Genomic DNA, 8,336 nt, shown 5'->3' with positions numbered 1-8,336 from the left:
TGAATGGGTTGTGGGTGGGCTGATAGTTGGTGGGGTGAAAGTGGATTCCAGAGTGAGGCGACTAGGATAGTCTACTGCTGGAGAAGGGAGTGAGGGTTTTGGAGAAACCAAAGGAAAAGAGGAGGGAGTAGAAGGGGAGGGGGAAGGCGCCGGAGGTTCTGAGGATTCCGGAGGAGCAGGAGGAGAAGAGGCTGGGAAAAGAAGGAGAAGGCACCGGAGGTTGTATGGATTCCGGAGGAACTGGAGGATGAAGGCAGTGGGGTGGAGCTTCATCCTCTGGGTCAAAGGTAGAGAACTCCTCAGGTTGAGATTTTATGGTTAGGAGGAGTTGAGTGGGAGAATAGGAAGAACAGAGAAGAGGTTTAGAACGGAGAAGAAAGAAAGCTTGAATGTAGGGTACCTCCTTCCATTTACCAGATTGTTGACAGTAATTAAGAAGATCCCGTAAATATTGGGATTTAACATACCGTTAATCGGCCAATTTGGACCCTTACCTAAAGAGTATGTAGGCCAAGTCTTATTACAGAGGTGTATGACTTTGGAAGTTTTTAACCATAAAGTCTTAAAATTCTCCAGAAGACATCCCAGTGGGGACATTGAAGGGATGGACGGCGTCTGGGTGTCCCCATAGGGAGGCAAGAGAGCCAGTGACTTTCCAGAGGCACCCCAAAGGATGGTGCGACTCTAACAAGAGGTGTTACCTGATCCAATAGCTCCTCAGCTTTTGGCCAGGGACTGGGGCGCAATGCCAGGAGGCACGGCCAAGAGCACAGGGCTGCCTAGCTAGGTCTTCCCACGAGCAAGCAAGTGAGTGGAGCAAATGAGCAAGCGAGCGAGAGGGAGGGAGAAGAGACCATGTGCGACCGAGAGAGCTCTCCCAGGGGAAACTGAGGCCCTAATAGAGATGGAGGTCTAGCAATAAGGATCAACTGTGGAGATGCCTGCTTACTGATGCCAACAATGGACAAACTGTAGCCCAACTAAAATCCCACACTTGGGATTAAAACAAAGGCATATTTACATACAAAGAAGCCAAAACTTCCATTACACATAGGGCATGGCAAAATCAAGTCCTGCCTTGAGACAGGGTCAGTGGCATCCTCCTTGTTGTCTTGACACAGGGTCCCTCACTGAAATGGAAGCTCAACATTTTGTTTAAGTCATTGCCCACACAGATCTCTTTATTCACTTGTCTCCATTCTCCAATGCAAAGATTACACCTACACACAGCTAGGCCCTGATATTTTTGTATGTGCTTAGAATCCACATTCAGGTGCTCATGCTTTTGGAAAAATAGTTCTTCCCCACAGCCAACCTCCCATGCTCATATTTGGTTATTTCTATTCATTCTTAATCTGGTGGCCCTTGGTATCAGTGGTACTGAAAGTATATGCTCATGTGAAGTAAGAATTTGGATCCTAGAAGAATCTCTATCCTCAATAGCCTGCTCATAAACTCTCTTCAAGATTATCTCTGGAGTGAAGGTTTTAGTTTAACAGGAAAGCACTTGTCTAGCAAGTACAAGGCCTTGTGTTTGGTCCTTAGCTCTGGGAAGAAAATAACTATCTAGTAATTATCTAAGTACCACTGACTACATTGTTCACATTTCCATTATTTCATGCATATATCAGAAGGCATGGTGTATCTTATTCTGAAAGTGTAGCTCATTGGAAAGCCAGTCTGCCTAGGTCTCTTGCATCTTCCAGCCTTTTGCCATCACTGTCATGTACCACTTTGAGATTCTGACAGCAAGAAAGCCACCAGCAGACCTTGGAGCTGAAGCATAAGCCAAGATAAACCTTTCTTTACAGCTAGAACCAATGGTGGTATTATGTTATTAGCAATAAGAAATAGAGTAAGGCATTATAGTCATGAAATTCATTGGTTTTGTACCATATACCCCATTGGCCAGGCAGCAGCTGGCTTTATAGGATGGTGGTCTAACTCGGGCTTAGATAGGGTGACAACAAGGGAAAAAGCACTTAGGAAAATTGGAATGCTCTCCAGCCAGATATGCTAGGTGCCTTAAACCAGTTTTCAATATATGACACCATCTTTCTGAAAGGAAAGATGGACCCAGGAACTACAGAGAAAAGTAAAATTGGCCTTGTATCACTTACTACTCAGTTGGAAACTTTTCTTTGTTATTTGCCCCAGCTGCACTGGGTTACACAGTTTAGTGGCTCTAGTCTCCAAAGCAAGAATATTTAAGGAAGTAAAATTATAGCTTTAGGGAATTAGATTTCTCAGGACACTGACAAGTAGAAAGAGACTCTAGGCATTGGCTGGGAAGATAGATCTTGATTGCATTGATTGCACAGGAGCAACTGTGTTATAGTTCATTATGAGCACAATCAGAACTCTGGTTTGGAAACAAAGGACCTATTCCAAAGACTTTTAGCAATCTCTTGCCCCAGACTTCTGGGTAATGGGAACTTGCGGCTACCTCCTAATAAAAGCAGGAACACCAAGAGATCACATGTGCTACTCAGAAGAAAGGTTTTTGCTCACCTCATCAAGAAGAACCCAGGCTAGCAGAGTGTGCAGAAGGTAAAATAAATTTGGAATGTGTGACAGAACATGCCAGTTCTGCCTACCAACATAGTCCTCAGGTCCAGAAAGCAATAGATTATGACAATTACATTTTATGTCATCTGCTGCTTTTCCCCCTCCCCAGACTGCTGGGCTAATTTATATGGAAATCAAGGGATAATGTATTACAAGGAAGGCTATGACCAAATTGTCAAATCCTCATGATTTTAGAGACACAAACATTTGTAACTTTTTGTAAATACTTCTTTTTTAAAAAAATATTTTTATTTTTAATATTAATTATAGTTTATTTACTTTGTATCTCTGCTGTAGCCCCCTCCCTCACTCCTTCCCAATTCTACCCTCCCTTATCTCCTCCCATGTCTCTCCTCCAGTCCACTGATAGGGGAGGACCTCCTCTCCTTCCATCTTACAGTAGCATATCAGGTCTCATCAAGACTGTCTGTGTTGTCTTCCTCTGTGGCATGGTAAGGCTGCTTCCCCCTCAGGGGGAGGTGATAAAAGAGCCAGCCCCTGAGTTCATATCAGAAACAGTCCCTGTTCCCATGCCTATGGAACCCTCCTGGACACTGAGCTGCCATGGGCTAAATCTGTGCAGGGATGCTAGGTTATCTCCATGAATGGTCCTTAGTTGGAATATCAGTCCCAGAAAAGACCCCTGTGCCCAGATTTTTGGTTCTATTGCTCTTCTTGTGGAGCTCCTGTCCTCTCCAGGTCTTTCTATCTCCCCCTCCTTTGATAAGATTTCCTGCATTCTACCTGAAGTTTGGTTATGAGTCCCAGTGTCTGCTTTGACACCCTGCTGGGTAGAGTCTTTCAGAGGCCCTCTTTGTTGGGCCCCTGTCCTGTTCCCTTTTTTTCCCTCTTCTGATGTTTATCATGTTTGCCTTTCTGAATGAGGATTGATCATCTTACCCTGAGTCCTCCTTCTTTATTAGCTTCTTTAGGTGTACAGATTTTAGTATGTTTATCCTATATTATATGTCTAATATCCACTTATAAGTGCGTACATACCATGTATGGTTTTAACATCTTTGTCAAAAATCAGGTGTCCATAAGTGTGTGGGTTTATTTCTTAGTCTTCTATTCGATTCCATTGATCCACCATCCTGTTTCTATGCCAGTATCATGCAGCTTTGATGATGTGAAACTGTAACAAGAATAAAACAAAAGGAAATCAGTATGTGTGTCTTTCTGCTTCTGGGATAGCTCACTTAGGATGATCTTCTCTAGTTCCTACCATTTGCGTGCAAGTTTTATGATTTCCTTGTTTTTAATTGCTGAGTAATATTCCATTGTGTGAATGTACCACAATCTCTGCATTGATTCCTCGACTGAGGGACATCTGGTTGTTTCCAGTTTCTGGCTATTATGAATAAAGCTGCTACAAACATGGTTGAGCAATGTCTTTGTTGTATTCTGTTGTATACTTGAGCATCTTTTGGATATATGCCTAGGAGTGGTATAGCTGGATTTTGAGGAAGCACTATTCCCAATTGTCTGAGAAAGTGCCAGATTGATTTCCAAATTGGTTGTTTACATTTCTACCAGCAATGGAGGAGTGTTCCCCTTTCTCCACATCCTCTCGAGCATTTGTTCTCATTTGAATTTTTGATCTTAGCCATTCTGATGGGTGTAAGGTGAAATGTCAGGGTTGTTTTGATTTGCATTTCCCTGATAGCTAAGGATTTTGAGCATTTCTTCAAGTGTTTTTCTGCCATTCAATATTCCTCTGTTGAGAATTCTTTGTTTAGCTCTGTGCCTCACTTTTAAATTGGAATACTTAGTTTGTTGTTGTTTAACTTCTTGCCTTCTTTATATATTCTGGATATTAGGCCTCTGTCAGATATAGGGTTGGTGAAGATCCTTTTCCAATTTGTAGGCTGTTGTTTTGTTCAGAGGACAGTGTCCTTTGCTTTACCGAAGCTTTTCAGTTTCATGAGGTCCCATTTATTGATTATTGCTCTTAGAGTCTGTGCTGTTGGTGTTCTGCTCAGGAAGTTGTCTCCTGTGCCAATGAGTTCCAGGCTCTTCCCCACTTTTTCTCCTAACAGGTTTAGTTTTGATCCACTTGGACTTTAGTTTTGTGCAGGGATCTATTCACAGTATTATACATGTAGATATCCAGTTAGACCAGCACCGTTTTTTGAAGATGCTATCTTTTATCCATTGTATGGTTTTTGCATCTTTGTCAAAAATCAGGGGTCCATACGTGGGTGGGTTTATTTCTCAGTCTTCTGTTCAATTTCATTGATCCACCAGCTGTTTTCTATGCCAGTGCCATGCAGTTTTGATGATGCAAAAACCATAGCAGGAATAAAACGAAAGGAAACCACTATGTCAAAGGAACATCTGTCCTCCTGTTTTTATTTGAGTTATAGGTAAAATGGCCAGACAGATGAATCAACACAGTATTTAGCAACTGACAAATGCATAAAGAAAGCAGAATGGTCCAGTGTTGTCTCATTCAACGTTAAGGATGATGTTACCTCTTTTGAAGCAATATGGATGGACCAAGGAGGGCACTAATTGAAGCAACAAGCTGGGTGCACACAGCTAAACTACCACTGTGACAAGAGAATTGAGAGAAAAAAATATATAGAAGCAAGACCACATCTTTCATCACTTGTCCCCAAAGATAAAACAAATTGGTACCAGGGAAAAGGCTGTTAGGTTCAGACTTATCAGATTTCCTGTCCCAGGGGGGACACTGTTTCCTGCAGAAGTTGGTGGAGGAGGTGGTTCTGCTCAGCAGTCAGCAGCAGCCACATGTCCACTTGCAGCTTCCTGATGCCTTCAGTGTCCTTTTCGTGGGCAGCCATGACCAGGGATTGCAATAACAAAAACAGCTCCTCAGGAAACTGGCCGCTGCTATCCTCGCTGTGGCTACCCAAAGCCTCCCAGGAGTACTTCTCCAGGCTCTGGGTGTGCTCTTGCAGCAGTCTGGAGGGCGGTGGTTGTAGGAGCAGAAGCAATAGCATGAGGGACCCCTTGCACCTGACAAGGAGGTCTACGAAATCATCTGGTGGGAGGGCAAGGTTTGGGGCCAAGTCAGGTCTTGGCTGGGGTCCAAGCAGGGGTGGCTGGGGCCCAGGAGGCGATGGTGGCGGCGGCTGCAGCAGAAGAAACAGCAGCAGCAACAACAGCAGCTCCGGGATGCTGCACAGGGTGGCTATCATGCACCCAAGCCAGACATTGCATACGTGTAAAGAATGCCAGGTCTCTTGTGTAGTCGCGCGCCAGCAGCTGGCAGGAATCTGCGCACAAGCATCTGCAGACTGGCCAGTGGCATTAGGGGCAGGTGCAGCTGCTCAGCATGGTGAATGTGACTGGCTACGTCAGTGGGCTGGCCCAGCTCAAAGTTCAGTGACAAGGCCACACCTAGGCATAGGTGCTGTGGACAGTCCAGGCGCTAGTACGCATAGCATTACTGCCTCAGGAAGAGTTGGGTGGCCTCAGTGAGGGATTGTGCTTCCCAGGGCCCTTGGAAGAGTGCCTGATGGCAGCCTGCCACAGCCAGCTGGCGCTAGCAGGCATAGGGCAGGCGCTCCTGAGGGCATAGTTCAAGGGCTAGCTGCGGGAACTGGTACCCTGCCTAAGCCACGTTTGGCTTCCCCAAGAAGAGCTTTTTGAGCTTTTTGGACACCTGCCGGTAACCGGCCAAAAGGTCCCCATTCTCTGAGCATGGCCATGCACCACCGTCCATGGAGGACACCTAGCCTGTTGCCATGTTGACCAGCCGGTCATGCCCCCTAACTTCCAGTTGTGGGGGGCGGGGAGCTCTCATGAGCTCAACAACTGCTGGGCTGGCATTTTGTACCTGCTGGGAGCTAGCAACACCCAGGCCTTTGCTTCAGGATCCAGCTCACTCCTCTTCCAACTCTCCCGTTGCCATGGTGATATGCAAAGTGTAATGCTGGAGGCGGGGCCCAAGCAGCCACTTCAGCTTTTCAGGGAAGAAGGGTCCCTGTGGCTACAGGCCCCTTCTGTAACAGTCTGCAGAGGGGGGTCCAGAGTCTGCCAAGTACACAAATAATGTCTATGGGGTGGGGTTTAGTCTTGGGATTCCAGCAGCCACCACAAACCTGAGATCTTCCTGGGCAAGCCAGAGCTGGCCCTGGCCTGGCCAGAGCCATTGCTAGCTTACAACGTCTTTATATCCATTGTCAAGGGAGCCTCCTGGCAGTTCGTGCTGACCATCTTAGAATGAATCACGACACAAACAAGCTTAATGGCCCTCTGTGACCCTAGTCCTCACATGCCACTGTTGTGCTTAGGTCTGCATCCTCAACTAAAGGCCACTTTTGCATGTGCCCCCTCCCCCGTGGTCTCCTATGAGAAGGCCAGCTTTCTGAAAAGCTGCCCAGGCTGACAATATGGTTCAGGGACAAGAGGTACCCTCCTGTGTACCCTCCTTGTCTTCTCCAGAGAAGGCATCCAGTGTTCCACTGTCATCCCTGCCTGACTTCCACACCTGCACACCAACACCACAGTGTCCCCACAAGTAGGCCAGCATCATCCTCTGCCCCCACTCCCAACTCATTCCAAAGGAAATGCTAGGGAATCCAGGCTGTAGGTCACTGGCACCCCACAACCCACCACCCTCCCCACCCCAGTTCCTCCAACTCGGCCCACCTTACCTTCATCTGCCACCTGCCACTCCCACCTCATGCCCAAAGAAAAGCTAGGGAAGCCAGCCTCTGGGTACCCAGCACCATTCCCATCCCCTGTGATCCTTCACCTAGGCCCACCTCACCCTCTTCCCCTACTGCTACCTTCACACCCACCCACCAACCCCTTCCCCATGGCCAAGGGAGGGAAAAGCCAGGGAACCAAGGTTTCTTGAACTAAAGCTTTAACAAGAGCACCACTGGGTGGAGGGGGGTAGTGAGGGACCAACTATGCAAGGCTGGACAGGATGGACTGATGATGTACCATGGGTAGACAGGGCAGGAGGCACACTGGTCAGCCACCCAGAGCTAGTCGGCGGCAGCATCTAATAGCTAGGTACAACTGCCATGAGCTGGGGCCACCTGGGAGATGGTGATGAACTGAAACAGTTCTCCCAGTAGTGTACTGTCATAGACTGTCACGACCAGCAGCTCCAGGGTGATGAGCCTCTGGGTGCCTTGGCGTTAGACCTCATTGCTTGCCAGCTCCAGCAGCCTGCAGGCCAGGAACTCCAGGATGGCGGTCAGGAAGATGGGCACCATTTCACTTAGTCCCTGGCAATGGCCACCCTCCCGAAGATGATGCCCCACCATGCTCACAGAGAAGATCACCTCAGCCATGGAGGTACAGGAGCGATGAGACGAAGACCCTCACAGTTGCTTTGACTGGTCCTGGGCATGCTGGGCTTGGCATAACTCCTCACAGGCTGGCTTGACTTCATCTGGCTGGACTCTGCTGGCCTGCTGGGCTCTGGGCCTAGATGCCTCCATTGTCAGTGCCCGATATCCATTCCTTTCTGTGCCTGGCTGTGTATCCTAGCCTGTGTATCCTAGACACCCCTCATGATCACAGCCCAGTCCGTCTCCCACTGATGATGTGTGTGTGCGCTCACTCTCACAAGTGTGTTTGTGTTCCTGCACAGCCCTTGCTAGGAGTGCTGTGCTCCCCTTGACAGCTTGGGATGCTCAAGGAGCCTTCTAAGAAATAAGACACAAGGGTAGCTGTGCAACTCAGTGCTGCTATGGAGAACCAACCCTTTCACAACTCTAGGCTTCTGAGGTACCCCAAACCTCATTCTCCTTTCCAGGTTAAAGGACAGTCAGTCATCATCA

General features: G+C 47.5%; 2 pseudogenes; both read right to left on the bottom strand.

Moving 5' to 3' along the window:
- Positions 1-5,237: 5,237 nt before the first annotated feature.
- On the bottom strand, positions 5,238-7,072 carry LOC110544299 (40-kDa huntingtin-associated protein-like; annotated as a pseudogene).
- A 484-nt stretch (positions 7,073-7,556) lies between these two features.
- On the bottom strand, positions 7,557-7,994 carry LOC132649876 (histone H2A-Bbd type 2/3-like; annotated as a pseudogene).
- Positions 7,995-8,336: the final 342 nt, after the last annotated feature.

This window comes from Meriones unguiculatus, chromosome X (assembly GCF_030254825.1).
Source record: "Meriones unguiculatus strain TT.TT164.6M chromosome X, Bangor_MerUng_6.1, whole genome shotgun sequence".
NCBI classification, from domain to species: domain Eukaryota; kingdom Metazoa; phylum Chordata; class Mammalia; order Rodentia; family Muridae; genus Meriones; species Meriones unguiculatus.
Note: the sequence above shows the minus strand (reverse complement) of the source record. Positions and strands in the feature narration are given on the sequence as shown.